Raw genomic sequence first — 14,586 nt, forward strand, 5'->3', positions numbered from 1 at the left:
TGCCCTGCCTCGCCTGTCTGTGGAAACCAGGACAAGTGCCAGGGCCCACGTGCTCCCCTCATGCCTGCTTCTGCCTCCTGACCAAACACCCCTGCTCCCTCTGTGGCCCCATGTGGCGGCGCCGGCGTGGCCTGCTCCCTCCTCTCCGGAAATGTTCGTAATAAGTTCTTCTTTGAATGGCATTGGCCTCTCCATGTCATCGCACGGTCACCTCCATAAATTAAAATCTCTCGGGTACAAGTAAGCTATCTTAGGATGCTAGCCCTGAGAAAGGCAGCCGCCGTGTAAGACGTCCCCAGGACCGCCGGGCCAGAGGGGCCCGTGCACAGCAGGGGACAGCACTGCCTGATCCCAGCCTCCAGCCGTCCCCGCCGAGGAACTGACGCATGCGGGGAGATTCTGGATCCTCCAGACCAGCCAACCTGCCAGCCACGAACCCGAGTGACCTCCACTGACGCCATGCGAGGTCCAAGAAGAGCCGTGCCAAGCCCAGCCTGATCCCCACCCCACGGCACCTGTGAGCATCACCAACGGCCCTGCCTGAGGCCCTCATCTTGGGGCTGTGTGCAGTTTGGGGCGTCAGGGGAAGCCGACTCTCCTTACATCATCTGGGGTTTTCAGGATTTGCTTTCTTAGGGACTGGTGCTTCTTCCTGCACTCAGGGCCACACAGATGGGTGGCGGCAAAGGGGAAAGACCTGCCCACCACTCTGTGCCCACCACCCTGCAGCCAGAATGGCTTTCGTCCCTTTTAGTGATTTGTCTTCCAAGGAAAGATTTCCCACGAACAAAGAGATTCTCTGGGTGCTGAGTGTTCTTAGGCTTATAAACCGGGGACTCACTTCAATGTACAGAGGAGTAAACTGAGGCCCAGAGAGAGCAGGTGCCAAGGTAACATAGCAGGAGCTCCCTACTCACTAACCTCCACTTGCCACTGTGGTTGTTCCGTGGCCAGACGGCCACTGTGCCCCACGGATCGAGAGAAGGAACATGCTAACTCTCCCGTGCGTGCTCTGTTCCCACGTTCCGGACTGAGCCCATCGGCCAGCAGCTTGGCTGCGCTGGGTGGTCTCTAAGCAATCCACCTGTGCTTCTCACGTCAGCTCTCATCTCCATGGTTTCGATACTTCCCTACTTTTGGATCCAATTTTATTATCATGTGTGATGACTTCAGTGGTGAACTAAGAAAACAAGGTTATTCACACTTAACTCCATAGCATTTAGAATCTAATTTAGTTGTTCTTACTGTTTGTTCTCTTCCCCAAACAAGAGGGGCCTAATTGCTATGGACATGTGCAGGCTGCCAAATCTGCAGGAACGGGCACTTGCTGAGATCAGACATTGGTCAGACGTTTGAAGCACGTCGTCGTAACGCTAACGCAGCCATCCATGTGGGGGACACCCAAGATACTCAGAAATATTGGAAATATTGCATTGCTTGGATAACTGGAGAACATCCATTTGGAAATTTTAACAATAACTTGTTGAGAGTCGTATGCTCTAAGCAGAGAATTTGAGACGAGAGCTCCCAGTGTAGCATTTGGCACAGAAATACTCGTGAAGAAAGTAGACCTCAAATACCGTTGACCCTTGCACGGCGCGGGGGTTAAGGGTGCCAACCCTGCACAGCCAAAAATCTACCTATAGTTTCGCACTTTCCAAACACTTACGCGTTCATAGCTACTGTTGACCGGAAGCCTTACCAATCACGTGAACAGGTGGTTAACACATACGCTGTGGGTTGTATTATTATACCCCATTTTCTTACAATAAAGTCAGCCAGAAAAAGGAACGTCATTAAGAAAACCATCAGGAAGAGAGGACACGTACGGCTGTACACTGTAGTTACCGGCACACGCTCCCCGTGTCAGTGGACCAGAGCAGCTGAAACCGTGTTGCTCACGGGCTCCGGGACAGCCTGACCTTGGGGCCGTGTCTCTGGGTCGCCCTTGGGGATGGCAGTGTTGCTACCGTCCCATCTGGCAATCAGGACGGAGAGAGGAGGTTCCTGCCTGGACGCCACGGAGCCTCCGCACGCACAGGTGCACGACAGGCCTGCGCGCGGTGGCCGCCCGTCTGCCCGGTGCCCCGAGCCTTGGCGGGGAGCACTCTGCCTCACCCAGAGCCCAGGGCTCTTGTAACACATCCGCCAATCAGGCGTCGTAGGCTGCCTTGTGTGGTGGTCGGGCAGCCTCGGGGAGCAGACACCAGGCTCCCCTTCTCTGCCTCCTGTCGGCGCTGGGGTCCCTGGGTCCTGGTTCACGGTGGACATGCCTCACCACCTTGTGTGGCCGGCCGCAGGCCCGGATGCCATTGAGCCTTCTGTCCTTCATGCTCATTTCAAGCTGCACACCTCTGCAGAGCCCACTTCTGAGCTGCAGCTACAAACGATTTCAGCTTTACATTTTAACTTGTTGTTACAGAGCCTTTGGATTGCATGGTCTCGTTAACCCAGGATCTAAAGGCTGGAACTCCGGTGACTCTGCACACTTATGTATTAGACCCCAGATGTTTTCTTTCCTTTTCCCTTGCTCAGGGCGTCTCTCAGGACGGCATTCCCAGGATTCAAGGAACATGGGGGCCTCCAGCCCCATGACCTCCAGCCCCCACCTCCTTCTTCCTCTCGGCTCTGCGGTCCCTCCCTGGACCTGCGGCTGCTCCGAGGGCCTCCATGCACTCAGCCTTCGCTAAATCCTTCCTGAGGGTCCACCAGCTCCTGGGGGTGCCATCAGCCAGGAACACTCTTAGCTCATTAAAGCAGATGTCCCTTTGTCCTGCGCTCTGGTCACCAGTAAACATCGGCTGACTGATTGATCCCATGAGGTCCCTGCACTTACAGAAAGTAAAATGACGGAAGTGTCGGCGCGGCCACCGTCTACTCCCCCAGACGTCTGCGCTCTCTCTGGGCCTGCTCCTTCACCAGCAGCAGCAGCCCAGGCTGGCTGGCCTTGGGGTCTGCTGCAGACCGCCCGAAGCCGGCACGGCGCCCCACTCTGGCGTGTGTCTGTCTTCCGTGTGTCAGCGGGGCATCCCTCATTACCTGCCTCCTTAGTCACATGCAGCATCGTGTGGGGCACAATGCTTGGCCCCAAGTAGGTCTTCAGTAAACGGTGTAAAGAAGTGGTTCACAGGATCTGGTTTTAAAAGGCAGAGATAAACCAATTTTTTCCTCCTCCACACAGCAGGCATGCAGGGCGTGAGGTTTATTTCTGTTGAAAGGCTCGGATTTTAAAAGGGAAAACTAAGCCAAATGTTCCCCTCAGCGCCCAGGTATCCCAGCCAGCGGAGCTGATTTCTGTGAAGAGTCTCCAGCTCGTGCCTCGCGCCCCACGCGTCGGAGCCGGCGGCAGAGATGTAGGTCACCGCTCACCACGGAGGTAAAACACGAGATAATCAAGAAACAGGACCTTAACAAGCCACTAGCAGGAAGTGCTCAAAGGATGGCTATCCGGGAGAACAGTAAACAGAGCATTTTATGCTGCAGTCACTCAGGAAGAGGAGCGTCATCTCCAAGGGAACGTGGCCTTTGATTTCTAAAGGGGTCACATTTCCAAAGGTCGCTCCCGTCAGGGTGCACCTCGGAGCGTCAGTGCTGGGTGGCGTAGGGCATGCTGGTGGTTGAGTTCTGGAGGGTTCAGTGTGCATAATGGGCGTGTAATCTTGAACACAACAGGGACGGGTGGTTGGCCCGCTGGAGGCGGCCGGCCGTGACTTGCCATTTCTGGAGATTGGTGAGGAGAGAACTGCTTGCAAGACGGAGGTGGCCCAGGCAGGTTTTGCAGACTTTCCAGGGGGTGTGCTGACAAGGGCAACCGGGATGGATGCCCTCTCTGACTTGGACACTCACCCAGCACAGCCCCTGCACTCCCAGCTCTGAGCTGGAAGTGTGACCGTAGTCTTCAACCTTTGTTTAAACCAAACAGACCAGAAAATAAAAGTTTAAGCTCAAAATAGCCAAGTAGTAGTTATTTGGAAATTACTCTTAAAATACATTCCTCTGGGGGCGCCTGGATGGCTCAGTCAGTGGAGCCTGAGACCCCTGATCTCAGGATTGTGAGTTCGAGCCCCACGTTGGGTGTAGAGACTACTTACAAATAAAATATTTAATACACACACACATATCTGTATTTTACAAGTTTACCAAATTCCCGTTGTATTTAATCTGACCAATGATTAGGGTATATTTTATGTATCTATGTCATGGGTTGAATGGTGGTCCCTCAAAAGATATACCCAGATCTTAGCCCCGCTCCCCATGTATGAATGTGAGTCATTTAGGATATTTTCAGATATAATTAAGTTAAGGATCTCAAGATGAGATCCTCCTGGATGAGGGCGGCCCTACATTCAATGACTGGCGTCCTTATGAGAGACACAGACACAGAGGAGAGCCATGAGGAAACAGAGGCAGAGATGGGAGTGACGAGGTCACAAGCCAGGGAGCCTGGAGCCCCAGAGGCTGGAAGAGGCAGGAAGGACCCTCCCCTGGAGGCTTGGGAGGGAGCGCGGCCCTGCCCCACCTGGATCTCAGGCTTCTGGCCTCAGAACTGAGACAGGATAAATGTCTGTGGTTCTTTGTCACCTGTTTGGTGGTCTTTGGTAAAGCAGCCCTAAGAAACTAAAATGACCCGTAAGAAATTTTATTTTTGGGGAAAAAGAGGAAGAGGTTGAAAATTAAAAGTAAGCCATGGAATTTAATGGACTTTTTTTTTTTTTTTTTTACAGTTTTGTTTTTGTTTTCCACATCATTTTTTCAAAAACCTGCAGGGAGGTTTTGAGAGAGGCTTTGAGGGTTTTTTTTCTCCAGGTGCTGAGGCGGGGTTGTGTCCTCCTGCGCACAGACTCGCAGCTGGGTCTCCGCGGGCTGTTCTGGGCACGCTGGGAGGTCGTGCAGCTGCTGGGTGGGCTCTCTGCCCCTCTCTGCCCCCTCCCCCCACGGGGACTGCTCTGGGGTCTTGATGCATTTTGATACTCCTGGCGACTATGTCCCTCCCCTTATCTGTCACTGAACAGAGTTAACTCTGAGAGTCCATTCTGTGTCCAGCCAGGGAAGATGGAGCCTATGCACGAGGCCAGCGGCTTTCTTCATTTTGGAGAAAGGAGGCATTTCTACTCCACGGGACGCTCCACCAGAACATGGGGTAGCAGGGGGAGGGGGATGAGTGAGCTTTTTCGGAGTTTTACCTAAGATTCTTCTTTTCCCCAAATGCTCTCAGAGGGATAAGCACTATGTCTGCCCATCTGTGTCCAGCAGGGACTTCTCCAACTTCGGATGAATAAATCCCACACTGGACAACGTGGAGGAGGGAGAGAGGATGAGCACGTAAGACTAGAACCAGATCCCCAGTCAGTGAACAAGCCTGAGCCTCGATTCCTGACCGTGCAGTGGACCCTGGTCTTCCCCGGCTCGCGCGTCGGCCTCCCTGATGGCTGTGGACCCTGGAGGCTGCCTCATGGAGGGAGCCAGGCGCTGAGGAGGGACCCTCAGAAAGGGGTTTCTTTCCCTTCCGCTTTCCCTCCGCCTCTCCTGCCCCATCAACACACCTCGGCGGCCCGTTTTCACGGAATGGAGTCAACAGACAGAATAGGGTCCAGAGGGAGAGACGCTGAAAATGGCCGTGTTGCAGTCAGGCTGCAAATTTTTATGCAGAAAAAGTTATTTCTTCACTAGAAGGTAGAACTCTCACAGATACAGAAATCCAACCTAATTTTTAATTTTTTGTTCAATTTCTATGTAGGGATTTTTTATGATGGCTGCTGTGTGATGAGAATGCGTTGGGGTGTTCATCACGCAGGGTCCCGTGTGTTTGCCAGAGGAGAGGCCACTGACCTACAGACCCCACAAAAGCCATTACTCCAAGCACTGGGTGCCTCCTCCTCGTCCAGGGAGAACGACGGGCAGCCACGGGGCCAGTCTCCTCTGGCAGACCTGACGCATCCTGGCTGGCGCCCGACTCTCCCTGAACCCCAGGCGCAGGTGTACACCCAAGTCTCTGGGCAACCCGAGGGCGTAAGCCCTGCCCGCCAGTGAGTACCCCCCCGGAGCGTCTAGAACCCAAGATGTGGAGGCCCTTCCACCACATGTGGGGCTCGCCGCCGTGAGGCCAACGTCTGCGGCGCGTTCACCCCATTGTTACTGTAGCTAATTCACCGACACGAGAGAAGTATATCCGGGTGTAAGTGAGCTGTCGGCTTCACGTTCCCTATTAGGCCAAAATGTTCCCCGATGCCGACCATTCTTCACATCGTTTACTTGGCCTGACATCGCAAGAGAATCCTCTTCCTCTGTAGAAAACCACCTAAAGCATTCACCGAAGGGCTGTCTGTCTGTTGTGTTCCCTCCCTGGTGAAGAAGTCTGTACTGTATCCACAGCCGGGGCAGTGGACAGGGGTGTGGGTGTGTCTGTCTGTCCCACACCCCGTCCCGAGGGACAGACCCCTCGCCGATCCTCCCACCCGCTGGCTCACCAGCCGTCACACTTGCCTTTCATCGCTTTACATAGAAAATAAGAGGATTTATTTCTGTATGACTTTGAGCATTTTTGGGGCGGAAGAGGTACATTTCTGGTTGTAACAAACAACTTTATTTCTCCTGTGCCTTCTATTTCTGTCTGAAAGTCCCCTAAAGCCTCCAGTCTGGGGGAGGAGATGCCTTGTGCACACTTTCCATTTCACGTAACGTTTGAAGGTGCTCCACGGGGATTCCACTGAACTCCTACTATGGAGAAGTAAGCAGCAGTAGAACTGACAGTGAATTTGGGAGCACAAGCCTAGACAAATATGCTTACCAGGACAAAACCTTTGCAATGACCATTTTTCTCCATGAAAAGTAGAAAAGGCTAGATAAGGACAATCTTGTGCAGACATTTATTCATGATTCCAAAGGCACATCTGCTCTGTCTCCGTCTGGGTAAGGCGCAGCCGTGTTCCTCCCCCTGAACTCAACAGCAGGAGTCATCAAGCCCTCCAGTCCCGGGGCCACCATGGGAAGTCCATGTGGGGCCGGGGGTAAGCAGGGGCTCCAAAGAAGGCCGTACAGTGTCTGCATCCCCTGTGCCCCTCTGCAGTGTGACCAAGTCCCTCCCTTTGCATCTGCGCTGGCCGTGGACCGGCTCTGACCACAAGAGTGCAGGGGGAGGGTGGCTGCCAAGACCCATGGGGCTGCAGAACAGCTGGGCTCCCCTCCTCCCCCAGCAGCCCTGAGCTCCAGATAAAGAGCCCCGTGGAGAGAGAGGTCCAGCCAGCTCCCAGGCTTCAGCCCCCCAGGTGGGGCCAGGTTTATGAGTGCCAGCCCCAGGGGTTTCAGGCCCCAGCCGATTTCCAACCCGATGCCACATGGAGCAGAAGTACCCAACTGAACCGAGCCCTAGCTCCTGACCTACAGAATTTTGCACAAATAAAATGGTGATTGCTATCTTAAGTCACCAAATCTCTGGATAGTTTGCCATCCAGTGAAACGGTCGAGTGACCCTACACAGCTGGGGTCCCGGCAGCCTGACAATGACCAGTGTCAGGGGCATCCACGCACAGATGGTGGGAGGTGGGTCACCAGCCACACAAGGGTCACATTCCCTCTGCCAGGCCCACGCCCCAGAGGGGCCCCGACACTGTCACGGCAGAGAAGGCAGACAGGAGTCCGCACCCTGGGGACTTAGCTGCAGACGCCGGCTCCTAAAGCGGGCCCTGAAGCTTGAGCAGAACTGAGCGCTGAGGTCAGAGATGCCAACACACACAGGTTCAGCCTCGCGGAGCCGGAGGGAAGGGGCCTGCAGACCCCGCGGAGGATCAGAATGCGTCTCAGCCTCGGAGCTACCGCTCTGTGTGCGGATGGGATGGAAAGGCCTGGCTCCCGCAGACCCATGGAATACCGCTGGAGACAGACCCTCTTGTTGCCCATAAGGATTCTAAGAGCATTTAGTGGGGAAAGAACAGTCATTTTAACAAATGGTGCTAAGATGACTAGAGTTCCCCGTACAATAAAATGAAGTTGGATGTCTACCTAATGCCATATGCGAAAATTAACTTAAAATGATTCATAGACCTGACCGTAAGTGCTAAAACCACTGGACACCAGGAGAACCCAGAGCCGGAGTCTTTACGCCTTGTCTCAGGTGATGGTTCTTAGCTATGACACCAAAAATACAAGCAGCAAGAGAACAATAGGTGAACTAGGACCACACCAAATTTACAGTTTTTGTGCTGCGAACGAGGTCATCAAGCAGGTAAGAGACAGCTCAGAGTTGGAGATACAGTGTCAGCAAACTGTACACCGGTAACAGACATGAACCTAGAACAGAGAACAAACACCCATAGCCCAACAGGAAAAAGACAAATAAACGAACTTACAAAGGGGCACAGGATTCGAAGGGCCATTTCTCCAAGGACGCCGTGGTCCCTTCTTCTCTGCAGGGCGCAGGCTCTAAGACCCCCGGGGGATGCCCAAGATCTCAGACAGCACCCAACCCTGTATGCGTGCTCTTTCTCACAGGTGCAAGCCTGCAATGAAGTTCAATATATAAGGTCATACACAGAGGAGATTAACTACAGCAACTGATAATAAGATAGAAAAACTGGAACAACACGTGAGATAAAAATTATGTGAATATGTTCTCTGTCTCGGAGTATCTGACTGCGCCGCACTCACTCTTCTTCCCGTGAGGATGTGAGGTGACAGAATGCTGGGTGATGAGATGAAGTGAGGAGTCACACAGGCATGTGTCACAGCCAAAGGCGACTACTGACCTTCGAAAAGTTTATAACTGAAGTAAAATTGACATGTAATATTAAATTAGTTTCCTGGAGCTCCTCAGTGGCTCAGTCGGTTGAGCGTCTGCCTTCGGCTCAGGTCATGATGCCGGGGTCCTGGGATCGAGCCCCGCATCGGGCTCCCTGCTCAGTGGGGGGTCTGCTTCTCCCTCTGCCCCTCCCCCCTGCCCGTGCTCTCTTTCTCTCTCTCTCTCAAATAAGTAAGTTTCAGCTGGGGACCCTGTCGGTTCAGTCAGTGGAGTGTGCAACTTTTGATCTTAGGGTCATCAGTTCGAGCCCCACGTTGGGTGTAGAGATGACTTAAATAAACAAACTAAAAAAAAAACAAAAAAATAAGCAAGTTCCAGGTGCACCGCATGCTGATTCAACAATCGTATCCCTAAGAAACGCCCACCACGCTCAGCTGTTACGGCGGGATTGACCCTACTCCCTGCACCGCACTTGTCATCACTGCTCACCTCGTGCTGATGTGGAAGGAGGGTCACGGGCTTCAGGACCGCGGCTGACCCAGGGGGACCGCGGTCTGCAAACTAGTCAGCCAGCTCATGAGGACCGCTCAACACCACCGGGGAGATGCAAGCCAAGCACAGCGAGGCACGGCCTGTCACGCCGGCTGGAAGGGGTACAGCCCCGCAGGCGGCAGACCCAGCGTCGGCGGGGACCGGGGCAAGGGGACCGTCCTGCGCGGCCGGCGGTGGCGTAAAGCGGCGCCTGGGCTGGGCTGGGTCGGCGGGAGGACGCCAGCTAAATGCGGGTCGGTGTGGGGTCGCTTCGGGCGGAGGGGACGGAAATAGTCTAAATGCAGCCTACGCCGATAGTCCCGCACCTCTACGGACAGAGGAGAAAACGCGCGGTTTTGAACTTCAAACGCACGAAGTGCACGGTGAAGGGGGGCCGAACACGCCCCCCACGCAGGGCACGCTGGGCACGCCGAACACGCAGGCCGCGCAGGGTACGCTGGGCACGCCGAACACGCAGGCCGCGCAGGGCACGCAGGGCACGCAGGCCGCGCAGGGCACGCAGGGCACGCCGAACACGCAGGCCGCGCAGCGCCCCCGCAGCCCCCCGCAGTCCCTCGCAGCCTCCCCCGCAGCCCCCCGCAGCCCCCCGCAGGCCCCCCCGCAGCCCCCCGCAGCCCCCCTGCAGCCCCCCCCGCAGCCCCCCGCAGCCCCGAGACCCAGCGCGGGAGTCGGCACTGCAGCTCGCCCCCCCGTCCGTGGGTTTCCCCGTGTCCTTGCCCCCCCAGTTGCCCCCCCCGGGAAACCCGACGTCCCCCCGAGTCTGTCACTCCCCCACGATCCACTGTCGTCCTGCGGACGTGCTGTGTGAGCCCTCTGGGTGGCTCGTCCCTGGGTGCTCCGGGGCTCGACCCTCTGCCTGCCCCTCCCGTCGATCCGCCCTCGTCAGTCTGAGCCAGGGCCCAGCCGGTGAGCCTGAGGGGCGCCGGAAGCCTCCGCAGGGCGCGCGAGGTGGCCGCAGAACGGCGGCAGGTGCGCAGGCAGGGTCCGGCGGGCACGGGGCGCTGAGCGGTCCGGCCTCGCCCTGCCCGCCGCTCCCCTGCTCCCGCCCCCCGCCCGCCCTGTGCGCCGACCTCGGGACCTCCCCCCACGACACAGCCCCTCCGTAGCATGCAGGACTTTAACAAGGGTTTCATGCAGGAAAAGAAATAAAGGATCTAGGTTGCATTTTTTAGTAACAGGCTTTTTGTGAAGCGCTTCATCGGCTACAGTCTTCAGTAATTCGACCACCCAGTAAGAGCAGGTAAGACGTGTAGGTACAAGTACACTTCTGCCTGAGGGTCTAAGATTTTACTGAGTGTGTCGTGGGGAAAACATCCAAATTCAAATCGGAAAGGTCAGCGTGGACTCACGGAACAAAGCGAGTGCATCTCCCGGTTACGATCGCGGGTCAATGGCCGCCGTGGCGTCTCCGCCCGCCTCGCTCCTCGTGCCTCCGGTTTCCAGTTCTCCTCCCCCCGAGGACCCGGGCACCTGAGGCCGTGTCTCCGCGCAGGGGGAACGCGCAGTCGGCCCGAGAAGCGGACGGCCCGGGCGCCAGGGGCCAGGAGCCGGGATGCCGGTCCTCCCCGCGCCGCTCCAGCCGATCGACGGGAGGCGCATTAGCGCGAGAAGAACGGATTCGACTTCATGCTAGATACGGACGTACGGGAGCTCCACAAAGACAGAAGACTCGAACAGGTGACCAAAGCAGGCAGCTTCTATACCTTCTAGACAAGGGAACGGTAAATTTGCAAGGATTTGACAAGACAAAGAGGTTCGGGCTGGGGTCGTAAATCACAGCTTCCTCGGCCCTAAATATCCCGTCTCTGGCAATAGGACTGCTCCCCCCGGCGCAGGGAGGGCACCTGTCACGGGAGAGATGGATCTCCCGCGTTCAGGAGGGCGGTGGAGAGGGGGTCGGAGTGTCCTTCTTGTGCGGCTGTTTCTCACGTATCTTTAATTCAAAATAATCAATATGTGCAGGTGGCACATTTCTGGGTCACAGATTCTGAACCCCAGCAAGGATTAGAAGTTTCTCAAATGTAACATATCAAGAGGACCACCCCCCGGGGTCTGCCTCCTTTCTTGCCCCTTCCCTCTCCTCCAGCCGTGCCCTTCACCCAGTGGTCAGACCAGAACCCCTGTCTCCTTGCCTCACCTGCACACCCTCCTCCCATCAACAGCTGGACGTCCAAAACAATCAGGACCCCACACGCCGCCCTTGCTCAGGGCAGAGGGATGCCCCCGCTCAGGGGTCAGCCCCGGAGTGAAGGGTGCTCCTCGCCAGCAGTGCTGCTCAGCCCGGCGGGCGCCCAGAGGTGTGAGGAGCGGCATATGGTGAAAGGAGGCAGGACCGAGGAGGCAGGACAGAGAGACGGATGGAGAACGTTACCCCGAAGCAAACAGGATATTCAGAGAACCTAGGACATGAAACAAAGGACACAAGAGGAGGCAACGTCTTTGAACTGCATCCTCAGAGAGGTTTTAGAAAAGCTCGCATCCACAGGACAAGAGCAGAGCCATGTGAGAAGTGAGCCACGTGAGAATACCTGAAACAAAGCCTCTGGAAATTCAAGTTATGTTTCACAGAACATGAGCTCCTACGTATGCATGGACAACAACGTTTAGGGAACTCAGAACTCGGGGCGCCTGGCTGGCTCAGTCCCGAGAGCAGGCGACTGTAAATCTCAGGGTTGTCGAGTTCAAGCCCCATGCTGGGCGTGGAGCCTACTTTAAAACCGTCAGGAAACTCAGAGAACACGGAGAAAGAGAGGACAATGACAGAAACAATAAGAGATACAGAGACTCAAACCAGGATGAATCCAGGTACAGAGCCTGAGTAGTAGGAATTCCAGAGACAGAGAAGGAAAGAAAGAGAACAGAGAAAGGAAGAACATAAGAGAAGGGTAGAACTTCAAGTACATGAAAGAACCTTTCCAAGAGCTGAGCAAAGACAGGCTGTCGCCTGGACGTGAATGGGTGGGACAGCACTGTGAGGAGTCGCGGGACAGCCATTCCCGGGGCTGCTGTCTGCCGCCCAGTGGTTTCCCTCTCAGGTCCGTTCTCAGGGCCGAGCTTCCAGAGCGGAGCCCTATGGCCCAACCTGCCCACCTGAGCCTCGTCCTTGTCCTTGTCCTTGTCCTTGGGTGGCTGAGCCCGCAGGTAGGGCAGCAGGACCGCGGTCCATTTCCCCTGCTGCACGGAGGCCCGGGCCGTGAGGACAAGCCTGGGGAGGCAGGGAGGCCAACAGCTCCGCACAGACACGGGGCAGCGCATGCGGTGGTGTCTGCGGTGGGGGTGGGGGGACCCGAACGGACCGGGAGGCAGAGCAGATATAGCGCCTTGCTCGTGCGACGAGCAGCACGCAAAATGAAAACACACACAGGACCACACCGACCACCCCAGATGAAGTCTGGAAACAGCGTGCTGAGCAAGAAACAAGTTGCGGACCATTCCCGCAACATCTATTTTGCCATTCCTGTAAAAGTAAAAAACCCACAGTGGATTGTAAGGGTAAAAACAAGTCTTTCGGACTGCGACTTACTACTGTGTTTATAAAGCCAGCAGTGGCCCCCAGCGGATGCGAGCCTCCGTCACCTTGCGTCCTCTCCCCTGACGTGCTGGCCAGCGTCCAAAGTCAAAGTGCAGGAGATGCGGGAGGACAAGACATCCTGCAGAGAGTAAATGAGGGGGGGGGTGATTACACATGAATAAGTCGTAGAGCCGGATGCATTCGCTCCGCAAGTCTGGGGTGGGGGCAGATGCAGCACGGCCCCCGGAGCTGCCGTCTGGCAGAAGCGCCACCCGTGGGAGTGGCCGCTGGAATGGGGAGCGGAGAGCGGTGGGTGCCCTCAGAGAGGGGATGCAACCCAGGCGGTGGGAAGAGCCACCTCGATGAAGCAATGGGCACACTCAGAGCTGTCAGACCATGGAGCCGACAAGCAACAGGAATGAAGGAACATTCTGGGTGCAGGGAGCTCAGGAATGGAGCCACCTGAGAAGTTAGATGAAAATGAGGAGTCTGTGGGGTGCCCAGCTGGCTCAGTCGGTGGAGCATGTGACTCTTGAGCTCGCAGTCGTGAGTTTGAGCCTCACGTTGGGTGTAGAGATTACTTAAGAATAACATCTTAAAAGTAAATAAAATGAGAAATCTGTGACTGCAAGTAGTAGCAGGGTCACTCAAGAACTAGCCATGTCATATGCACGCATAGGGTCCCGGGAAGTGGGGACGGCCCGGGGTTCAGCCTCAGGGTGACAAAGCACCACTCTGCTTCGCTGACATGTGAGCATAGCTCCCCATAGGAGTGGCACTCGCTCTGCGAGTACGAAGACACCGCGTTCTCCTGCTTCTGTGTCGCCAGGAGGGTTCTTGCAAGACAATGTCCTCTATGCCAATATGGTGACTGATTTTTGTACCTTGTGAAAGTATTTCTGTCCCTGGGATGCTGCAGATTCTGTGTTTCAGAATTTAGAACGTGGACGGTGGGGTAAGTGGGGAGGGGTGTTCGGATGCCTTTAACAGCTGAGGAAAAATTTCGTGATGTTCTGTATTTGAAGGTGTAATGTCATTACTGATATTTTCTTCCTCCTTTCTTTCCTTTTTTTTTTCTCTTTGCAGTGACTATTTCAGAATTCAAAACTACAGGTTTTATTTTGAAGACTTTATAAAAATAAGATTGTGTATTTTAATTTAGAAGATAGAATTTTCAAATGAAATGAGAATACATCATGCTGGAGGTCCTCGCTAATGCAATAAGATGGGGTGGGGTTGGGGGGGCCAGGATGCATGAATAATGAAGTGGTGATTGTCTTACATACCAAATTTTAAATGATCAACAGAAAACCAAGTGGAAGAAGCAGGAAGTTGGGTGAGCAGATCATAACTGCTAGCTTTCTTGTACATGAGGAACATCCAGTTAGAAAATGTCATGTAAAATTATCCCAACAAAAACTATGAAAAACTTAAGAAATGTGATCAGTAAATGCAACCCATCCTAAGCATAATGGAACTTGAAAAGTGAATTCTAAAATTCTTCTAGAAGACAAAATACATAAAATTCACCAAGACAATTTTGCAGGAGAGAAGGCATGAGAGCACGCCGTCCTCACATTTGCTTTGCAGTGAAGACAGTCCGTGTGGCTTTGGCTCCGCTGGACATGGCCTGACCGTGGGAATTTTGCACGTGACCAAGGTCAAGGTCCAGAAATGGAAAGAAAGAATGGTTATTCTGTAAATGGTGTGAGATGGCTGTCTGTGTACACAGAGAAACGGGGATTCTTCCCAGTTCAACAATCACATATTCTTTAAAAAAAATTTTTTT

General features: G+C 54.7%; 1 long non-coding RNA gene across 2 annotated transcripts in view; it reads right to left on the minus strand.

Moving 5' to 3' along the window:
- LOC118519973 (uncharacterized) overlaps positions 1-14,586 on the minus strand; it is a 78,834-nt gene that overhangs the window by 41,359 nt on the left and 22,889 nt on the right. The window contains exons 1-2 of one of the 2 annotated variants that reach the window (XR_004909451.2): positions 9,224-9,776; positions 8,346-8,495 (exon numbers count right to left, since the gene is read on the minus strand). This is a non-coding gene — a long non-coding RNA (uncharacterized LOC118519973). Of the gene's footprint in view, positions 1-8,345; positions 8,496-9,223; positions 9,777-14,586 lie in introns of those variants that run through there. The other variant, XR_013443732.1, reaches the window with a different exon arrangement.

The sequence above is a fragment of the Halichoerus grypus genome, chromosome 14 (genome assembly GCF_964656455.1).
Source record: "Halichoerus grypus chromosome 14, mHalGry1.hap1.1, whole genome shotgun sequence".
Classification (NCBI taxonomy): domain Eukaryota; kingdom Metazoa; phylum Chordata; class Mammalia; order Carnivora; family Phocidae; genus Halichoerus; species Halichoerus grypus.